Source organism: Dasypus novemcinctus, chromosome 31 (assembly GCF_030445035.2).
Source record: "Dasypus novemcinctus isolate mDasNov1 chromosome 31, mDasNov1.1.hap2, whole genome shotgun sequence".
In the NCBI taxonomy this organism is placed as follows: Eukaryota; Metazoa; Chordata; class Mammalia; order Cingulata; family Dasypodidae; genus Dasypus; species Dasypus novemcinctus.
This window is the reverse complement of record NC_080703.1, coordinates 14,455,454-14,478,490: the sequence shown is the minus strand read 5'-3', so window position 1 is coordinate 14,478,490 and position 23,037 is coordinate 14,455,454. Positions and strand designations below refer to the sequence as shown.

Here is a 23,037-nt window from a genome sequence, read left to right as displayed (position 1 = left end):
TCGGGGCTCCCTTTCTAGACTCTTGGAGCACCTCCGGATTGCCGCGTGGCTCCTCCAGCTCTGGGGGGGGGGGAGTGCATCTGTGTCTCTCAGTAATAGAAGCTCTGCTTTTCAGGGTCCAGGTGCCTGTCCCACCGACCCCGCCGAGCAGCCCCTGCCCCTTCCACTCCCGGGCGCCCCATCCAGTCTTCCTCCCTGGTGAGCAATCCCCTCCCCCCTCCCATCACTTGACCTTCCCGGGAGACCTTTCTCAGTATGATGTCCTGCTCCCACCCCCTACAGAAGCATCCCCCACACTGCCCGGGCCCCGCTCCCACCTCCTGCCTGGCCCCCAGACCTATTCCACGCGGTGCCGCTGGGTCTCCAGTCCCCGCTCCGGTTGGCACAACCCCGCCCCAGACGCTCCCTGGCAGGGGAGCCATGCCGCCAGCCCCGCCTCACCCCCGCCTCTCGCTGCCGCCCCTCCCTTCTCACCCTGGCCTGGCGGGAGAAGTAGCTGCGCTCCTTGGGGTCCAGGCGCCGCGGGGGGAAGTAGCTGAAGGCGGACAGCGCCGAGGTGGGCGGCGGCCGGGGCTTGCCCCGCAGCGTGGCAGCGGCGATCTCCTCGTCCCCCAGGCCGCCCCCATCCAGCTTCTCCTCCCAGGTCAGGTCGGTCCCACCCGGCCGGGGGCCCACCCGAGTCCGCCTGCCTGGCTGCCCGGCGCCCGCGTTCGGCAGTTGCCGGGAAACCGCAGCCTCGCGTCACAAAGCTGGGCGGGGGGCGCAGGGCTGGGGCGCAGGGCTAGGGGCGCAGGGCCGAGGGCGCTGCCAGGATGGGGATGGGACCGTGCCCTCCCGTCTCCCTGCGGGTCCCTGGAGCGCCCACTTGGGACGGAAGGAGCCGCGTCTGCTGGACTGGGGGCCTCCGCCTGCTTGCCCTTGCCCTTGCCCTTGAGCTCGCAGAGGGTCCCAAGCGGGCTGTCTGGAAGAAGTGCAGGCCACCCCAGCGCGGCATCTGAAACCCTCCAGGAGCCGCGGAACAGTAGTGGAAGAAACAGGTGGAATTCACTGCCATCATATATTAACTCAGTGTGTCCGCAGCAGCATCGTGTCAACGTGCAACGAGTTAGTTTTCAGCGCCTAGGTCACCACGAGGGGTCACCGCTCATGGTACTGGCAGGTGCGAGTGTGCAGCAGCACGAATCGAATCCAGCCAAGTGATATCTGGCAAAACTGAACTGTTCCGCAGCGCTCTGCTGTTTCTTGAGTCAAATGCTGGTTCAAGAGGTGAGTTCCTTTTGTCGAAAATTCACTTAATTCTAAAGCCTCGAATGTGTGTGTGTGTATCAGTAAAAAGGAAAAGGGGAACCAAACTGGCCTTGGGAATACTTTAACCAGGGCGGCTCTAGGAAGACCGGCTTGAAACATAAATGATAATGAGGAGCCAGACTTGTGAAATCTGGGGGACAGTGGGTCATTCCAGGCAGAGGAAAGAGCGTCTGTGGTGGCCCTGAGTCTGAGCCCATTGATGTGCAGGCGGCAGAAAGGGGGGACGAGGACGGTGCAGCTTTCAGAAGGGGAAGGCAGCAGGGGGTGCAGGTGGACAGGCAGGCAGGGGAGGGGGTGGTCTCAGCCCGGGACCAACGAGCACCCCTCTCAGGGGGCTTCTTGCCTGCAGGTCCTTGCTGCAGGCAGAGGTTTTAGAGATTTTTCAATACCATGTCCTTGATGCTAATTAACAAAAACAGTAACCACACATTCACAGTGGCACCCCTAGAAGTAGAGGACCCTAGATATGGCACTCCTAGAAGTACAGCACACTAGCAGTAGGGAACCCTAGAATTATGGCACCCCTAGAAGTATGACCCAGCAAGCCAGTCTGTGCTCCTCCTACCCTTCCTTACACATACCCTCACCAAAAGCTGTGTCAATAAAATCTGACTGGAAAAGAAAGCACCCTAGGCACCTCTATGAGAAGCGACGATAGCACCTGCCTTTGATTAAGCATTCCCTTCACTGTTTGCCAGGTGCTGCCCTAAGCAATTCCATGGCATGTTTCGTTGACTATCCTCCACTATTTAGACTACACTTATTTGAAATTTTGGGAATATCTCAGCCTCCAGAGGTGCTCAGTTCACCAATGAGCCAAAATCTCCTCTGGATTTGTGGCCCAAGCACTTGTGGTGGTGTAGCATTTTTGGAGGGAACTGACTGCTCTTCTTCCCCAGGACTATCTCAATTACACTGATTTCTGCTCCTCCCTAGTTTTCCTTTCATCTGACAAGCATTCCCCAAGTTCCTTATGCACCAGCCTATGAAGGCTTGGAAGGCAGCAACTTTAGGACCACTCACTCCACAGGTACCTCTCCCAGCAGCACCATCCCTCTGCCTCCAGGCCTGGCTCAGGCAAAGTGCTTCTTCACTGGGAGGAAGGTAAACAGTGCAAGAGAATCTGCTCCCCTTTTGCTCAGCCGGAACTGTCACTGTACACTTCTGCAGCTACTGCTCTGCCCAGCAATTACAGGATCCAGGGACCATCCAGAGTTTCAAGGGTGGCCAATAAATCTAAGCTTTGCTGCCCCCTACTGACCGGAGAATACCTCCATTGTTAAGAGGTGATGCTCACAAGTACAGCTCTTTTTTTTTTTTTTTTTTAGTACAGCTCTTTTTAATCATTTTCCTTTCTCTGCTTTAATTTTGAAGACTAATGGCAAGAAGATGCTGTGTTCAAAATTATCTTCATATGCATGGCTCCAACACTTCCAACAGGGACACTGGGAAATGTTTTGCTAATCTCTAACCATTTATGTGAATGTCACCTCTAATTCTTCAGGGTCATCATCAGAGGCCAGTGCTACGCAGTGAATATTAAATGGTTTGAATCTTGGTTTCACTTGCTACTAGATGTCACCTGCTTTGTCTAACACCACTACAGGGTTGGTGGGCAGACTATATGAGGAAATTCAGATGGCCCCAGCATTATCGTCCAGTATCGCTTGTCGTTCATTTTCCCCACCATAAGGCCAAATGGGGGAATCTCTGCAATTTTGAGATGTCAGCACAATGAGGATTTAAGGCCCCAGGTGTCCCTCCTCCCCCGTGAAAGAGCTCCTGGGCCTTTGGGGCCTGAGGTGACCCTCAGGCTGGAGAAAAGTACCTAAAGCCAGGAGCCTTGATGCTGGGGATGTCGTTCTTCCTGAGAAGTCAGCCCTCACGTGGTTGGCGCTGTCATGGTGGTGGTTCAGTGGCTTGATGGGCTGGTGGATGTGCTTCCTATAGGTGGAAGCCATCAGCACCTCAATGGGCCATTCATGCTCCTGTGGGGGATCATCGAGATGCTCCCATTAGCAGGGGTCTGCTGCTGTAACTGCCTGACTCCCAACAAGGGGCAGAAGTTAGGAGCTTGGGTTTGTAGAAGTCAAAATAAGATGTCACTGGTTAAGCAAGTATGAGGGCATAATTCTAACAACTTCATTTTCTAGTGTCACTTAAAAATCCATCACACTTCTGGAATGAATGAATTAGTGCTGGATGTTCATGATTTTTTTCATTACATGTAGGAAAATTGAAATGTAACTGATTGGGATGCTTTTCATTTCAGGTGAAGAATCATGTCTGGACAGACTGAGTCTAGCACAACTGACACAACTGTACTTATCCTCAGTCCTAGAATATCCTTTCTAAAAGGTAAAAACAAATAGTGTATGGCATTATTTCACTGAGGGCGAACAGTTTTCCTGTGCCCCTTCTGAAAACTAAGTCGCTTCTCTTTTGACCTGTCTCCATAACTTTATTAAAAGGGAAAACTTTCATTTACTAGGAGCTATGTGAAATAGCTCGCCTTTTCTTTGTTAAATTGACCCCATTTCTGTCTTGTCCTATAAGACCAGTTCCTGCTGTATGAGATTTCTAGATGGTTTCAAGTGTTGAAGGTGTATGAGTCTTAGTATTCCTTGATTCACTTCAAGGGTTTTAAAGGGTTTAGCACGCACAATAGCCATTTGATTAAAAAGTCTGAATCTCTGAACTCTACAAATCCAAATTATTTCTGAGTGCATTTTTAAACCAAGTCAGAAATTTCACTCTTTTCTGGGAGACTTTAGTTTAGGTGGTATCTGAGCTATAAAGATTCACTCTCATAAATTTCACAGCACACCTTTTTTGTGTGATTGGAAATAGTCTCAACAGACTTCAACACCTTCTGCTTTGTCCTTCAAACTTGACTCAGGATCGTATTCTGGTAAAAGCTAAATATATGAAAAGTCATTTCTCTTTTCTTTTAAAAAAATTTTAACAATGCCAAGGCCTATAAAGATAAGAACTAAAATTAGTTAACCCCAACCACCTCAATTCCCTGAAATAACAAATTTGTAACTGTGCTTTCTATGCAAAACGTACACAAATATGGAAACCAATTTTCTTTTCTCTTTGTTATGTTCAGTGTATCATACAATTTACCGTTATGTCCAGTATATGTAGACCTTCCTCAAGACCAATGTGTGTGGATCAAATACGTTCTTTTTCGAAGTGGTGTATGTTATGGGAATAACTCACCAGTTCCCCAGCTTATAATCTTTCAGGTTCTTTCCATCTTTGGTCTCTATCCACAATGCTGTAGTAAACATCCTTGCATGTCATTCTACTGGGGCCCATGCTCCTTCAAGCGGCAGACTAGAATGTTAAGAGTGGGACTACTGGTGTAATGTCAGTAGATAGTGTTTCTGAATGATAGATGTCACACCTCCCCAGCAGAGAGTGAAGGTGGCTGTGTCACCTCCACCTCCACCGTACAGTTTTTTTGTCCTGTTAGCTTTTGCCACTCAATTCAGTGGAAAAGGGTGTCTTGTCATGTATTTAAATTGCATTTGAGTGAGCAATAATGAAGTTGAGCATTTTGTCAAATGTTTATTGGCCATTTGTATTTTCTAGGAATTGCCTTCCTGCTCCCCAACTCATCTTTCTATTGCATTGTGTTTTTAAGATTTGTGTGACCAAATCTACATGTCATTTAATGGTTCCTGACTTTCGCATCATGCATAAGATTATTTCACTAAATGTGTTACTGCAAATATTTTACTAATTTTTCCCCATTGGATCTTTAATCCACCTGGGATTTATTATATAGGTATACCTCAGAGATTTGGCAGGTTCAGTTCCAGACCACCATAATAAAGTGAGTTACATGCATGTTTTGGTTTCCCAGTGCACATATACTATAGTCTTTTAAGTATGCTATAACATTATTTTTTATTTTTAAATACATATACTTCAATTAAAATGTGACACAGATGAAGCAAGCACATGTTGTTGGAATACGGGCAAAATAAAATGTGACACTGATGAGGCAAGCACACGTTGTTGGAAAACTGGCACTGATAGATTGCTTGACACAGGATTGCCACAAACCCTCAGTCTATTTAAAAAAACAAACAAACACAATATCTGCAAAGTGCAATAAAGCAAAACTCAGTAAAAGGAGATATGCCCATAGTCTGATGTTTGGTAGGAGTTTAACTGTTCTTTTCTAGGTATATAAATGTTTTCAAATATTCATGTGGCATTGCCACAGTGGGTGCAGAGTCACACAATAACTGAGAGAATATTGAATTCTAATCCTGGAGAGCTCTGCTACACTCTCTAATGGAACAGCAGCAATCCCCCAAGTACAGGGGCAATGACTAGTGAAGAAAAATGGTCCATTGATGGACCCTTGATATTGATGACTATGCTTATGATCTTTTGTTCTTGAAATTGAAACTTAGCCTTGTGTTTAGGGTGCCTAAAAGTTACCTTCTGAGATCCTCCTTGTTGCTCAAATGTAGCCTCTTTCTAAGACAAATTCAGCATACAAATGCGTTGTCTTCCCCCCAGAGTAGGACATGACTCCTAGGAATGAGCCTTCTGTACACTGAGGGATTACCATCACCAATCAAATAGCAGGGTAACTGGAAAAAGATGTAAAAGAAAAGGGGGGGGGGTGGGAATGTAAAAACAAACGAGTTCAGAAGGCTGAGAGACTTCAAAGTGAATTGGGAGGTCATTTCAGAGGTAGCACTTATGCACACCTCAGCAGGATCTCATAGACTGCCAAAATAGATACTACCCCAAATAGTGAGTCTCCTGAGAGCTCTGGAGACACCTAGGTCCTATGGTCATGGTAGATAGGTCAGGAATTTGGTACCTTCCCAGTGGGCCTACCTTGGGTTTGTGCTCCCCATTGTGACAGAGTTGGGACTCAGTTATGACTTCCCTACACATATCTCATCTGTCCCTTCTATTTGAACTTATACTTGGTGATGGTGTTAGTAGATGTACACCCAAGAAACTTAAGTCTTTGGACTGCCCATGTGCCAGCTGTGCCCTGAGCCTCAGTGGAGTTGCAACACCTACTCTCCAGTTCATTGGACCCACCCAGGGCAATTATCAAAGAGGTGAGGATGGGCAACCACTATACCAAGGAAATAAGAAAGCCTACAACTGCCAGCAAGAGCATCCCATCCATATATGGGATCAAACTCCCCTCTCAATTAGAGGTGGATTGGGCATCACCATCCCAGAATCCTTAAGAATGGGAAAGAACTATGGACTAGAGTGGACTTACTGGTATTCTTCTATAGCCTTATTGTCTATACTTATTGTTACTTATTGTAATTCTAGCAATGGAAGAAATTATAACATTGGTGTGGAGGCAGTGACCGCTGGAGGATCTGAGGGCAAGGAGAGGGAAAAACAGTTGTAACACGGGGGCATTTTGGGGACTTGGAGTTGTTCTGAATGGCTTTGCAATGAAAGATAAAGGCCATTATATGTCTTCCCATAACCTACAAAATTATGTGGGAAAGAGTGTCAACTACAATGTAAACTATAATCAATGCTCATTAGCAATATCCTGAAATGTGTTTATCAATTGCAATGAATGTATGTCCCTAATGAAAGATGTTGTTTATGTGGGAGAATGTGGGAGCTACGAGGAGCAGGGCATATGGAAATTCCTACACTTTTTATGTAACATTTATGTAATCTAAGTACCTATAAAATAATTTTTAAAAAATATTTTTTTAAAAAAGAAACCAGTCTAAGTAGGATAAGACAAAACAGCAGAGATATTAGAATGATCACTGTTTGCCCAGGCCTTAGGCAAAGGGAGGTACATTGAGTAGGTGAAGCTCAGAAATTTTCAGAACAGTGAAATTATTCTCTATTATACTGGGATTGCAGGCATATGACATTATGCATTTTTCAAAACCCATTGAACTTGACAACATCCAAGTTCAAAAATAATCTAACTGTATTATAAATGCATTAAATGCCCTATCTGAGGGGTATGGGAGGAAAAGATGCTGGATTAGTAATATTGGATATGAACAGTGTCTGTAATATGAAATCAATGGGCACTGTACACAGGTATGCTACTCTATTTGATATTGTGTCCCATCAGGGTATGGGTTAACAAATTTTACTTTTATACATGTACACTGGAATTAAGCAATGAACTAAATGAATGGAATATGGGAAATATGCTTCCCAACATGGTGTGGAAGGATTCAGATAAGCAAGGGGAGGATGTTAGATTGTTCTGTTAATGATTTAGGGACAGACACATCAGTGTGAATTCGTGTGGAGGTAAATATAGTTACACAGGGTTGCTTGTAGAAATATTTGCAGATATGTATATATACATAGGATTGTGTACACATGTGTGTTTTTGTAATATCCATGGAGATGGCCCAGTAGCAAGGCACATATAGTGTCCATACTTTAGATATTAAAAGCATTTTTGCAAGAAGAATTTTCTTGGAGAAATAGCTGCCTGCAGGACTAGGTCAAGAAATATACAAAAAGAGTCGGGAGTATCTCTTAGTACCAAAAAGTTAGTATGTGTTAAAATAAAACTGGTAATGTTGGAGATAATTTAAAATAGACATAGGACATAGCCAAAAGGGTTCCAAAGGTCAAAACTGGAATAAACTGAAAAACAAAATAAAGTAGTACTGTATCACAACACAAAGTAAGAAATAAATGTCATGAGGCAATCCTAATATAAATAATTGATTTTTAAAAGATACATATTTATTGTGAAGATGAATTCCATAATATACGGAGATATTTTTCTCTCAAGGCAGTGGCACAAACATCACACTCCTGAATGTGGGCTTCATGTACTAATTTCATTCCAAAAGCCATATATGGAAATGCAGAGAATTGATGAGTATTGGGGAAACTAGGGAAGCTCCAAACACTGTTGATCAAGGTCAACATCAAGAGTGATAAGTCATGTTGATAGGATGCACCCTAGATATGATGCAATGAAAATAACACATTATCCTGGTATCTTCCTCCAAAATCCCATTAACCCTGTCTAAACATGAGAAGAATATCAGGCAAATTCAGAGTGAGGGGCACTTTACAAAATACCCGACCTACACTCCTCAAAAGTATACAAGTCATAAAACATGAGGAGAAAATCTGAGACGTTTTCACTGCCTGAATGGCTTAAGAATTTTTGAAAATAAATATAATTTGCTATTCTGGCTTGGAGGTGTTAAGATATTGGGAAAGTATGTGAGAAGTTCTTGAAAATCCTCTCTACTATCCTTGCACCTTTTCTGTAAATCTAACACAGTTTTAAAATATTAATTTTATTAATAAATAAATTATTAGTTAAGTGCAAAATTCTAGAAACTTTGAACTCCAAGGTTCAATCCATGACAATTACATTTACATACCTTGGATAAGAATATAGCATTGCTGCCTCACATTATTCTTCCCTTAAATCAGAATAGTGAAAAACAATTTTATGGAATAATTGAATTAAATGAAATAATGAATACAAAATGCCTGACATTGTGCTTAGGATAAAAATGAATATTTTTCTTTGTAGTCCAAGCCCACACAGATTCACTTCCCACTACAATTGTGCTATTTCCATCCCTCATCCTCTCTGTAGGGTTTTGGCAACAGCGATCGTCATGTTGACTGAGAGTAAGCTTTCATCATGGCAAGTAATTTCACGACCATCACCTTCTATAAACCTGCCCTGACTCTCAATAATTTAAAACATAAATATCCATCTTCTGCACAAAACACCAGGCTCTCTATACTATGGCTACTGCCAAACTGGTCAGGCTGCTTATCCCCTTTTCACATCCTACGCCTTCATTGTTCATCAGATAGCAAGAACTAATTTTAAAACCTAACCACAACATATGGTTACCTTGATTGGATTGTTTCCCTCTTGTTTCTTCTTGGTGCGCTTCTGCACCTTTCTCCTCTTGAAGTTACCCCAATCTCTACTTTCATTGTCAGTGCAGTCATCTCCCTTGTGAAGCCTTCACTTGTCTCCACAGAATGAGCATAAACTTTTAGATCCACTTCACCAGGATGTCAGTGCCATCTCAGGGTATTTCATGTAGTCACTACTATTTTTGCTTGCACATAATCTCTATAAGATGTGGAAGAATATTTTACTTATCTCTTTATTCACAAAATATTATTTAGTAACTTCCATGATGTGTTTGATGACTAAATGGTTGTTGAATGACTAAAATTAAAAATGAATGAGGGATGTGCAGAAAGGTCACATCTGAGTAAAATTCCATCATACTCAGGAATACAAACTCCAAAGTAGGGCCCACTGACATGGCGCTGAACTCCAGAGCCAGCTGCCATGACCATAGAACCCGTGGGTCTCTGCAGCCTTCAGGAGAACTAGTACCTGGCCTTCTATCTACTTTGGCTGTCTCTGGGACCCTGCTGAGGCATGCATAAGCACGACCCTTCTGATGACCCCCTGACTCTTTTTTGGAAACTCATAGCCATATAAACTCATTTCTCCTTTCCATTTCCCCCTTTTATTCAAGGTCAAAAAACAGTTTTTAACAACTGTTATTATGTTATTACGTGAAGGTTGAGATATTCTGCTGGTCTGACTTGACCCTTTTATTCAAAGTCTTCTAGTTACATCATCAGCTGGTGCTTGGTAGTAATCCCTCAGCACCAGAGAAGCTCATCTCTGGGAGTCATGTCCCATGCTGGGGGAAAGTAATGCATTTTCATGCTGAGTTTGGCTTAGAGAGTGGCCACATTTGACCAACATGGAGGATCTCAGGAGGTAACTCAGGCAAACTGCACCTCTAGGCCTAGTTCATATTTTAGGCACACAGGCTCATAAGCATAGTCATCAGTATAAAGGGCTCATTGTTGGACCATCCTTATTAGTCTTTGTCATTGCATTTGGGGATTGATGCTGTTCCATTGGGGAATGTGATAGAGCTCCCTAGTTTAGGAACTCAACATTCCCTTATTTGAAGTTTTTAATTGTAACCACTATGAAAATATCCAAACATTTTTATGTACATGCCTGGAGAACTCCCTCCCAACCATGTGGCTCCCATCAATAACATCCCACACAGTGTTCCTCCCCTGCCAGAGTTGAACCTCTCTGTTCACACTGAGACTATTTTAATATTTACTCTTTGAAATCTAAATGTGATTTTGAAAATAATTGATTCTTCCTTCCAATGTACAATATATAGTCAAAATAACCTGCTGGATGTTGATGAAATTTAGAATATTAAAATTTTGTTCAACACACACAAAAAAAAAACTTCTTAAAAAATGAAGCCTAATATATTGTCAATTTCCACAAATAATAAAGTGGAAGATAGTGATGGATTTAAAGGTTAGATATAGAATACATAGTAATTTAGAAAAACTAAATAAAGTAAAAATAAATTGGGGTATCAAAAAATGAAAATGCTTCATTTTTGATGTTTTGTCTTTCATTAATGCAATAGGTGTTGCCCCGTATGTGCAGTGGCAAGGCAATTTCATTTCTTCCTCAGTGTCTACATCCTTTCTTTTTTTCTAATTATTTGTTTTGTCTTCACAAAATGTTTAGGTCACAGTAATTCACATATATAATATAGGGTATTCCCACATATCCAATATCAAACATTTGTCCCTTCCCTAGCAATGATATTTTTACATGTTCATATTGTGTTTGCTGCACTTGATGTACAGATATTGAAACATAGATTGCAACCAAGGTTCCATTTTGGCTTACATTATGATCTGTATTTTAGACTATACAATTTTCTAAATTTTTAGGTATCTTATGTTTTACATTATAGTTTACATTTTAACCTATATACTTTTATACAATTTTGGTGTAATTTAACATGTCCTATATCCATCATTGCATGATCTTGTGGAACACTTCCATTACTCTACAGTTACCCTGACTCCATCTATTCAATACTCCTCTCCCCCTCCCCAGAGCACCCACAGTGACAATCAGTCTTCATTACTTGAAGGACCATATTCAGAGATACTTGCAACAGTGTTGATGGCTTGACATACTCGACTGTCCTAACCCATTGAGAGCCACCAGTATTCTTGAGAGACACATTTCCCTGTTTGAGAACATCAGTCTTCAGGATGTCGGTATAACTTCACACTAATTGTATGGATCGCCACCAAGTGATATAACCCACTATGACAAAATGAGCATTCACACACTCCCTGGTAGCCTGACCTGTGTAAGATGTCCCCCCTTAAGCATCTTAAACAGGTAAACTTCCTTATTATATTTTCTAAAAAGTTTTCTCAACATCACAGTTTCAACCACATACCTGACAATCTACTATGTCCAAATATTTCCCTACCCTCCCCCCAATTTCTAGGGCCATCTGACCCTTCCTCCCATCCCTAGCTCCCCTCAAGCCATTAAAGCTCCACCCAAGGCATCCGTATGCCCCCATTTTATCCCTTCCCTCTACAAATATTTACATACAGCTTACCATAGATTTCTTGGTTAGCTCTCTTCCAAACTTTCTTTAAGCCTATCAACCAGTCTGTAGCTCTCTGAGACAACTTACCATGTAATATTTGTGCTTCAATGCCTGGGTTGCTTCACTCAACATAAGGTTTTCAAGATTCATCCATGTTGTCACATGTGTTTGTACTGTATTCCATCTTATAGCTGAGTAGTAGTCCATTGTATGTATATGCTACATTTTATTTATCCATTCATCTATTGATGGGCATTTGCATTGATTCCAACTTTTGGCAATAGTAAATAATGCTGCTATGAACATTGGTGTGCATATATCAGTTTGTATCCTTGTTTTCAGTTCTACTGGGTAAATACCCACCAGTGGACTTGCTGGGCCATATGGCAAATCTATAGCTAGTTTTTTTTTTGACAAACCAACAAACTGTTCTCCAGAATGGCTGTATCCTTCTGCATTTCCACCAGCATGAGTGAGTGTTCCCATTCCTCCACATCCTCTCCAGTACTTGTAGTCTTCTGTGTTTTTGATGGCTGCCAGTCTCGTGGGAGTAAGATGGTATCTCATTGTAGTTTTGATTTGCATTTCCCTAATATCTAGTGATTTTGAGCATTTTTCATGTGCTTTTTAGTCATTTGCATTTCTTATTTGGAGAAGTTTCTATTTATTTTTTTATTTTTATTTTTTATTTATTTATTTATTTATTTATTGACTTTGTAATAATATTACATTAAAATATATGTATATGTATATATATATATATATATATATATATATATATATATATATATATATATATATATATGAGGTCCAATTCAACCCCACTACCCCCACCCCACCTCTCCCCCCCCAGCAACACTCATTCCCATCATCATGTCACATCCATTGCATTTGGTTAGTACATCTTTGGGCACCTCTGCACCTAATGGTCAGTGGTCCACATCATGGCCCATACTCTCCCCCATTCCATCCAGTGGGCCCTGTGAGGATTTACAATATCCGTTGATTGCCCCTGAAGCACCATCCAGGGCAGCTCCATGTCCCAAAGATGCCTCCACCTCTCATCTCTTCCTGCCTTTCCCCATACCCATCAGCCCCCATGTCCACTTTTCCCAATCCAATGCCACCTTTTCTATGTGGACATTCGATTGGTTGTGTCCATTGCACCTCTATGTCAAAAGGAGGCTCAGAATCCACATGGATGCTGGATGCAATCCTCCCACTTTCAGTTGTAATCACTCTAGGCTCCATGGTGTGGTGGTTGTCCTTCTTCAACTCCATCTTAGCTGAGTGTGGTGAGTCCAATGAATCAGATTGTAGGTTCTGGAGTCTGTTGAGGCTCAGGACCTGGCTATCACATTGTCAGTCCAGAGATTCAAATCCCCTAAATATCTCTTAAACCCCAAAACTAACTGCACCTCCAGCACATTAGCATGAAAGTCTTATGAAGAGAGATCCCATCTGAGTCCAGATTCATCACACATAAACACCATTTCCAAAGAGGGGCCATCTGACCTGGTAGTTAAGCCCATTGGCCTTGACCATAACTCCCATGGGTCTCTTTAGCCCTCAAAGGAACCAATACCTGGGGGTTGTATCTGCTTTATCTGTCTCTCTGACTCTGCTCAGTTGTGCATAAGGGCAATCCTTCTGCCAGCCTCCAGACTCTTTTTTAGAGACTCGTAGCCATATAAACTCATTTCTCCTTTCCATTTCCCCCTTACATTAGTCAAACAGCATTTTAAAGTCATGTTATTTTATGTAGACAGGGATATTCTGCTGATGCACATTGAACCTTCCATATAACGTCATTTTCCAGTTGCATCATCAGTTGGCAGTTGATTGTGGTCCCTCGGTGCCAGGGAGGCTCATCCCTGGGTGTTATGTCCCACGCTGGGGGGAAGGCATTGCATATACATGCTGAGTTTGGCTTCGAGACTGGCCACATTTGAGTAACATGAAGGCAGACAGGAGGAAATTCCCAGGCACAATGCTGCTCTAGGCCTTGTTCTTATTTTAGGCTTATCAGCTCACAAGCATAGTCATTAGCATCAGGGGCTCACTGTTGAGCCCTCACTCCCTCCCGGTCCCCGCCGCTGCACCTGGGAGACTGTTGCTGCTCCCCTAGGGACCACGACAGAGCACCAGTGGCCAGGAACCCAGTACCCCCCCTGCTGTGGTTTTTAATTGTTACCATGCACCCTGGACATATGTTCTGTACAGCTCCCTGTCAGCCATATATCACCTGTCAATGGTATCCTATACCAGTATCCCTCCATTGCCATTGTTGAACCACTCTGTGATCCAGAACTCCCTGAAATTTGAAGCCCAATATAATGCAGGGTCCCTTACTAGGAAATGGCATATAGCAATAGGTTTAAAGGTTAGATAAAGAATACGTGATGACTTGGAAAAAATTCTACATCCTATCTTTTTCTTATTTTTTTTCCCCCTAATTATTGAGCTTCTCTTCACAGGAGCCCTAGACCACAGCAATGCATATATATAATATACAGCACTCCCATACATCCACCACAAAACCTTTTCCCTTCCACAGCGATACCCTTACACCCTATTCATATCATATTTACTTAACGTGATGTACAGAGTCTGAAACAATAGCTTTCTAACAAGGTGACATCTGTGCTTACATTGTGGTGCATACTTTAGGATACACAGTTTTTTACATTCTTAGTTATCCTATGTTTTACATTATGCTTTACATTATCAGTCTGTCATCTCCTATATGTTATGGTGTAATATTACATGTTTTATATCCATCCTTGTGTACTCTCACGAAACTCCTCTCTTACCCTCCATTTATCTTGGTTTGCGGGATTGAGGGTAGCTGGGTAGGGGCGGATTGGTAACAATGCACAAAAGTGGGGGGAGGGAGGAGTAGCATACGAACACAGGAGAGGGTCAGGTGTTGGTGGAGAGTAAAATGCAGAGAAAATCATATCAAAATATAATAAAGAGGTTTACCTGTTTAGAACGCTCGGAGGGGAGGGTCTGATGCAGGACGGGCTCCTGGGGAATGTCTAAATTCTCATTCTGCCAGAGTGGGTGACACCATGGGGTAGAAACCCAAGTAGTGAGAGTGGGGGTGGACCCACATCCTGGGGAGGACTAATGCCATCAAATAGAGGGAACTGTATCCCCTCGAGGGAAAGGGTGGCTCCCAGGGCATTGGGGCAGTTGAGCAAGTTAGGCCCTGAGCACTATTCCATCTATCTTTGGAAGTGGCTCCTCGGGAAACGGAGGTTGGCTGTCACTGTAGGCACCAAGGTGGAAGGGAAAATGGACGGTAAATGTGTGGAACCGAGAAGTTTCTATTTAAGTCTTGCCACTTTTTAAAATGGGTGGGTTGTCTTTTTATTTTTGAGATATAGGAATTCTTTATATTTGAAGGATATTGGTCTCCTATCAGATATATGGTTATCAAATATTTTTACCCATGTGGTAGCCTCTCTTTTCATTTTCTTGACAAAGTCCTTTGAGGTGCAAAAGGCTTTAATTTTGAAGAAGTCTCATGTATCTATTTGTTCTTCTACTCGTGCTTCTGGTGTGAAGTACATGAAGCCATTTCCTATTACAAGGTCCTGTAGGTGTTTCCCTACATTGCATTCTAAGGTCCTTATGGTCTTATGGTCTTGGCTCTTATATTCAGGTCTTTGATCCATCTTGAGTTGATTTTTTTATAAGGTGTGAGTTGGTAATCCTCTTTCAATGGGTTTGGTGGTCTTGTGAATATCATATGACTGTATCTATGAGGAGCTATATCAGAATTTTCAAATTGGTTCCATTCGTCAGTGTGTCTCTCCTTGTGCCAGTACCATGCTGTTTTCACTACTGTACTATGTTTTGAAGTCAGGTAGTGTAATTACTCCAATTTTGTTTTTTCTTTTTCAATATGTCTTTGGCTATTCGGGGCCTCTTTCCTTTCCAAATAAATTTCTTAGCGAGTTTTTCTAGTTCATTAAAGAATGTTGTGTTGATTTTCATTGGGATTACATTGAATGTGTCGATCAATTTTGGTAGGATAGACATCTTAATAATATTTAGCCTTCTTGTCCATGAACAGGGAGTATTCTTCCATTTATTTAAGTCTTCTTTGATTTCCTTGAACAGTGTTGTGTAGTTTTCTGTGTATAAATTTTGTACATCTTTAGTTAAATTTATTTCTAGGTATTTGATTTTTTAATTTACTATTGCAAATGGTATTTTTTCTTGATTTCCTCCTCAGGTTTTTCATTAGTGTTTTACAGACATGCCACTGATTTTTGCGCATTGATCTCATAACCTGTGACATTACTGAACTCATTTATAAATTCTAGAAGCTTTGTTGTAGATTTCTCAGGGTTTTCTATGTATAGGGTCATATCATCTGCAAATAGTGGAATTTTGACTTCTTCTTTTCAAATTTGAATGCCTTTTATGTCTGGTTCTTGCCTCAATGCTCAGGCAAGTACTTCTAACACAATATTAAATAGAAGGGGTAATAATGGGCATCGTTGTCTTCTTCTTGATCTTAGAGGAAAAGATTTTCAGATTTCAAAATTGTAAATGATGTTAACTGGGGTTTTTCCATATATATCTTTTATCATGTTCAGAAAGTTTCCATCTACTCCAATCTTTTGCAGAGTTTTTATTAAGAAATAGTGCTGTATTTTGTCAAATGCTTTTTCTGCATCTGCAGATATGATCATGTGATTTTTTTCCTTCAATCTGTTTTTGTGGTGTTTACATTAGTGTATTTTCTTATGTTGAACCATCCTTGCATACGAGGAATGAATTCCTCCTGGTCATGGTGTATAATTCGTTTAATGTGCTGCTGAATATGATTAGTAAGTATGTTTTTGAGGATTTCCACATCTTTGTTCATTAGAGAGATTGGTCTGTAATTTTTCTTTACTGTGGCGTCTTTGTTCAGCTTTGATATTAGGGCAATATTGGCATCATAGTATAAGTTAAGCAATGTTCTTCTGTTTCAATTTTTTGGAAGAGTTTCAGCAAGATTGGCATTAGTTCTTTATGGAAAGTTTGGTAGAATTCACCTCTGAAGCCATCTGGCCCAGAACTCTTATTAGTTGGGAGGCTTTTAATGACTGATTTTATATCTTTACTTGTGGTTGATTTATTGAGATTGTCAGTTTCCTCTTTCATTAATATAGGTTGCTTATGTGTTTCCAGGAATTTGTCCATTTTCTCTGAATTTTCAATTTTGTTGGAATATAGTTTTTCAAAGTATCCTCTTATGATAGTCTTTTTTCTGTGGGGTCAGTGGTGATATCCCCTTTCTCATTTCTTATTTTCTGTATTTGCATCTTTTTTTTTCTTGTTAGTCTAGCTAAGGGTTTGTCAATTTTATAGATCTTGTCAAAGAACTGGCTCTTGGTTCTGTTTATTTTTTCAAGTGCTTTCTTATTTTTTCATTTAGTTCTGCTCTGATCTTTGTTATTTCTTTCCTTTTCCTTTGCGTTTAGTTTGTTATTGTTTTTTTTTTTTACTAAATCCTCCAACTGTGAAGTTAGTTTTTCAATTTTAACTCTTCTTTTATCACGTGTGAATTTATGGCTATAAATTGCCCTCTCAGTACCACTTTTGCTGCATCCCATAAGTTTTGATATGTGCATTATCATTTTCATTTGTTTCAAGGTAGTTATTGATTTCTTTTGAGAATTCCTCCTTGACCCACTGTTTTTCTAAGAGTGTGTTATTTAACTTTCATATCTTGTTGCCAAATCCGGGTCTCTGACCTTTGCAGATTTCCAGCTTCATTCCACTGTAGTTAGAGAAATTATTTTGTATGATTTCAAACTTTCTGAATTCACTGAGACTTTCTCAGCAACCTATCCTGTTGTCTATCTTGGAGAATGATCCATGTGCACTTGAGAAGAATGTTTATCCTGCTTTATTTGGATGTAATGTTCTGTATATGTCTATTAGGTCCAGTTCCTCTAATATATTGTTCAAAGTCTTTTCTTCTTTATTGATTTTCTTTTGAGATGTTCTGTCCAAAGGTGATAGTGGTGTATTAAAGTCCCCCACTATAACTGTAGAGGCATCAATTCCTTCCCTTAGATTCTCCAGTGTTTGTCTTACATATTTGTAGGCACCCTTGTTAGGAGTGTAATGTTTTTTGTTTGTTTTTGTTTTTGTTGTTAAAGATGTATTTATTTATTTCTCTCCCCTCCCCCACACACTAGTTGTCTGTTCTCTGTCTTTTTGCTACATCTTCTTTGTCTGCTTCTGTTGTCAGTGGCATTGGAATCTGTGTTTCTTTTTGTTGCATCATCTTGCTGTGTCAGGTCTCTGTGTGTGCACTGCCATTCCTGAGTAGGCTGCACTTTCTTTCACACTGAGCAGCTCTCCTTACAGGGTGCACTCCTTACGCTTGGGGCTCCCCTACACGGGGACACCCCTGCATGCCACAACAATCCGTGTGCGCATTAGCACTGTGCATGGGCCTGCTCCACATGGGTCAAGAAGGCCCCAAGCAGGTCCACGGTTTGAACCGTGGACCTCCCATGTGGTAGACAGATGCCCTAATCACTGAGTCAAGTCTGCTTCCCAGGAGCATAAATGTTCATACCTGTTCTTCCCTTTTTGAATGATTATCCCTTTCACTAATATGTAGTGTCCATATTTGTCTCTCACAATTATTTTACATTTAAAGTCTATTTTGTCTGATATTAACATAGTTACTCCTGCCCATTTTTGGTTATTATTTGCCTGTAAGATGTTTTCCAGCTATTCACTTTCAACCTCCTTGAATCCCTAGGTCTAAGATGTTTTTCATGTAGACAACATATAGATGGATCATACTTTCTTATCCAATCTTCCAGTCTGAGTCCCTTGACAGGTGAGTTTAATCCATTGACATTCAGTGTTATCACTTTCAAGGAATTATTTATATTAGCCATATCTTCTTTGGATTTGTGTTTGTTATATTTTGTTTGGTTTTTTACTTTTTTTTGTCTTTTTATTGTTCTTATACTCTCCTCCAACTCTGTCTCTCCTGTTTTTTATCTTTCCTCCTATAGAACTTCCTTTAGTATTTCTTGAAGTGCAGTATTCTTGTTGGTATAATCTATTAATTTCTGTTTGTCTGTGAATATTTGAACTCTCTATCATATTGAATGTCAGTTTAGGTGGACAGAGTATTCTTTTTTGGAAATTATTTCTTTTAGTACTTTGACTATATCATACCACTGCCTTCTTGCCTCCTTGGTTTGAGATGAGAAATCAGCACTTAGTTTTATGAAGCCTCCTTTGTATGTGATGTTTCTCTTTTCTCCTGCTGCTTTTAGAATTTTCTCTTTGTCTTGAGCATTGGATAATTTGACAAGTATATGTCTTTGGGTAGGCCTGTTGGGATTTATGCTATTTAGGGTGCATTGTGCTTTCTGGATGTGGACATTCATCTCCCTCAATAGGTTCGGAGGTTTTCACCCATTATTTCCTCCAACACCCCTTCTGTTCCCTTTCTCTTCTCTTCTTATTCTGGGATGCCTATAATGCGTATGTTTTCACATTTTGCTTTGTCATTCAGGTCCCAAAGTCCCTGTTGAATTTTTTCTCTCTTTTTATCTATCAATTCTACTCTCTGTTTGATTTAGGATATACTATCTTCCATAATGGAAGACAGTACATCACTAGTTCTTTCCTCTCCCTCTTCAAATCTGCTGTTATTTGCTGAGAGTGTATTTTTGATTTCTTGGATTGTGCTGTTACTCCCCATCATATCCATTGTCTTTTTTTTTTTTGCATGATTGCAATTTCTTCTGTATGCTCTCTAAGTATTTCTTCATAGTCTTATCTCGTCCTTCACCTCATTAAATTGGCCCCTATTAAATGTTTTGAGAGCTTTAATTACTTGTTTGATGTTCTGCTCTTCTTCCTACTTTTTAGTTTGTTCATTGGATTGGGTCATGTTTTCCTGATTATTGGTTTGGTTTGTAGTTTTTTGTTGCTGTCTGGTCATCATTTTATCTTGGTGGGTTGATTAGCTTCTTTGTCTAGTGTCAGGGTTTAATTAGTTGCTGCTTTTCATGTGTGTTAAGTCTTCTCTTTGCCATTTTGTTCTTCTTATTCTATTTCTGTCCTGTTGGCTAAGTTCACTTGAAGGAAAATATTAGGGTAAGTGAAAGCAAAAAGTGTAAGAAAAGAAAAAAGTATAATAGTAGTATTGTTAGTAAATATTAGAAGAAGAACCATGTGAGATCTAAAAGAATGGGTATTAGACTCATGTAAGCTGTGTAGAGTTATAACAGTAAGAAAAATGGAGTATCTATAATGAGACAGTAACCTGAATATGGTGAGGAATATCGTATTAATTAAAAGACCAGTGTGGTCAGGAAAGTGGGAAGAGAAAGGAAAGGACAATAATATAGAGAGTGAATAAAAGACAGAAAACAGTACAAAGGTATTAGAAATAAAAATTGGGGGCTAAATTAAGAGCAGTGGAATGTAAGAGAAACACTAAATGGTGGAGGATAGAAAGATGTAGAGGAAAGGGGTAAGTATTGGTAGCCAAAATCAGTACACACAGAAAAGAGGAAATAGAGGATGAGGAAACACAGCAAATGTGAATCACTCCCTGCCACACCTAATATAAAAAATAAAAAAAAGAAGAGAAAGGGAAAAAAGGGGGAAAAGTGGGGGTGGAAATTCAAGCAAGAAAAGGGGGATGAAGAAGAAGAGGAGGAGGAGGAGGAGAAGGAGGAGGGGGAGGAGGAAAGGGCTGTGGGGTTATAAAGAGGAAGGAAAAACAAAAAAATAAACCAATAAAAAAGACCAACATTTCAAGCAAGGAATCCTCTTTGCATTTAAATAAAATGCTTAGGAGTCTGACCTTCCCCCTTTCTCCCTTTTCCCCTTCTCTCTCTCCCAGGGCACAGGAAAGCTGTGTGAGTTGTCCAGTAGGAGAATCAAGTGGGTCCTTGGTGAACCAAATCACCAGAGAAAACAATGTCTCTTAATTTCCAAAGAGAGCGTGCCCACACATCACCAGGAAAACCAAATATGCTAATGGAAGTTTTCAAAACACATCTTACAGTCCATCTCCCATAGTTGTACTACAGGAGGGCTACTTGAATTTTTTTTTAAAGATTTATTTATTTATTTATTTCTCTCCCCTTCGCCCACCCCCCCCCCCAGTTTTCTGTGTCTATTTGCTGTGTCTTCTTTGTTCGCTTCTGTTGTTGTCAGGGGCACGGGAATCTGTGTTTTTTTTTGTTGCATCATCTTGTTGTGTCAGCTCTCTGTGTGTGCGGCATCAATCCTGGGCAGACTGCACTTTCTTTCATGCTGGGTGGCTCTCCTTACAGGGCACACTCCTTGCACATGGGGCTCCCCTATGTGTGGGACCCTCCTGCTTAGCAGGGTACTCTTTCCCTGCATCAACACTGCGCATGGGCCAGCTCCACACAGGTCAATGAGACCCGGGGGTTTGAACCGCAGACCTCCTATGTGGTAGGCAGACACTATAACAACTGGCCAAGTCTGATGCCTAGTTGATTTTCTGACTCCACCTTCTCCCAGACCAAGTTTCCGATCCCAGCACTTTTAGGTAAATTGGGCTTTCTCGGCAGATTTGCCTTTCCTTTCTTCCCCAGTTTTCCCCAAGCCAGTTCAAAAAAGAAAGAGGGGGGGGTGTCAGGACCTGAAAATTGAACCCCCATCTCATTTGGCCCCTCTGCACCTCCCAACAAAACCCTCCAACTCACAGAGTCACTCCAAAACTGAATGGCTAGTGTATTCCCTTACCGCAGAGAGCACTGGATTTGGCAGAGCGCTGGATTTGGGAGCGCGAAGTCTGGGATATTGTCCACTTGGGGCCTGTGGGTCTGTGGAATGTGGGCTGCGGTGGCTTAGGGGTCATGGAACTGTGGACCATTCTTCTGGGGAACACAGGGCTTGGTAATGTTGCCACACTACTAACAGTTCAGGGAATGCCCTAGGGGGAAGAGTCCCACCTCTCCACAACTTCTGACCTCAATGTTAGAAACCCACAATTCTACCCTTAGCAAGCACGACTTCTGTTCCAGTCTCTCCAAATCAATGTCCAAACACTTCCTGCCTTGCAAGTCCCCGAAACAGCCCACTGCAGCAAGATTCCAACTGTACTCAGCCGGCCTTTTGCAGGAACAATTATGAAGTGCATTCACTCAGGTGCCATCTTGCCCCACCCATCAGCTATCATCTTTTAATATCTCCATTTGTTCATCCCAGCTTGTCCTTAAAGGGAAAGTACGTCTGCCTCATTATCTAAAAAAGATGAAGAAATGCACTTGCTAGCTGTTCTTTAATCCTCCCCTGGTTAGCCATGTATATCACTTTGGCTGCTTATATCCTCCCGACAGTGAACTCAGACACGTGGTCTTGCTGGATTTGGGCAGGATCAGGTCTCGAACCTAATGCCAGGTTGCCTAAGTTTGTTTTTGCCTTACTTTTTTCCTCCAGGTGGGTAACAAAAGGAAGCATTTCTACCAACTACAAGGCACAAGGTAGAAAGTACAGTTAAGAGAATGCAGCACATATGCAGAGTATGTTGGAAAACCCAGTAACCCCCAAGCTCACTGACTCCAGGAACTCAGACTGGGTGAAAGCAGCTTCAACTGAGTCTCTACAGACCCTTCACACACCTTCCATCCTCTGCAAGACACCTCATCATTCTGAGAAAGGTGTGAAGATAAGTCAGCCTGGTTGTTGTCCACAGCCACCCTGCTAAGGCCAGCAAGGTAATCCTTAGTATTGTCTTAAAGTTCTTAAGAACTCCAGGAGTGCCATGCTAAAAGAACTTGTCTCACAGCTGCTGGAAAATCTGGTGTGCCTGTGCTCCAAGTCACTTTACAGGATGGGGAGGACAGAAAACCTCCCAGTATGGGCTCAGGGTTCCTGCTCACACACCACCACTGGCCAGAACAAGCCCACCACACCTGATCTTCCTCCCACTATGGCCTTCAAGCATGTCCACTTCTGGCATGCTCACAGGGTGCCCTGGTCCACTGTGCCTGTCCACTTCTGGCATGGTCACAGGGTGCCCTGGTCCACTGTGGCCTTCACTTCTGTGGAAAGCATCACCTCCAGTATGGCTCCTACACACCTAGGTTAACAAGAAGCCCAAACCATGGCCAGTGATAAAGTTTTCAGTGTTTGGTACTGTGAAAACTGGATAGCTCTTTGGGTTAAAAATAAACTTGTATTTTCCCACTTCATTGCAGACAAAAGAAAATTCTGGATGGATTTTAAAAGGTAAGTG

At 41.7% G+C, this 23,037-nt stretch overlaps 1 long non-coding RNA gene across 1 annotated transcript; it reads left to right on the top strand.

Moving 5' to 3' along the window:
- The first annotated feature begins 825 nt into the window (after nucleotides 1-825).
- On the top strand, nucleotides 826-22,504 carry LOC131277050 (uncharacterized). The gene is made up of 3 exons (XR_009184239.2): nucleotides 826-1,266; nucleotides 3,581-3,666; nucleotides 22,239-22,504. It is a non-coding gene; the product is annotated as an uncharacterized lncRNA (long non-coding RNA).
- Nucleotides 22,505-23,037: the final 533 nt, after the last annotated feature.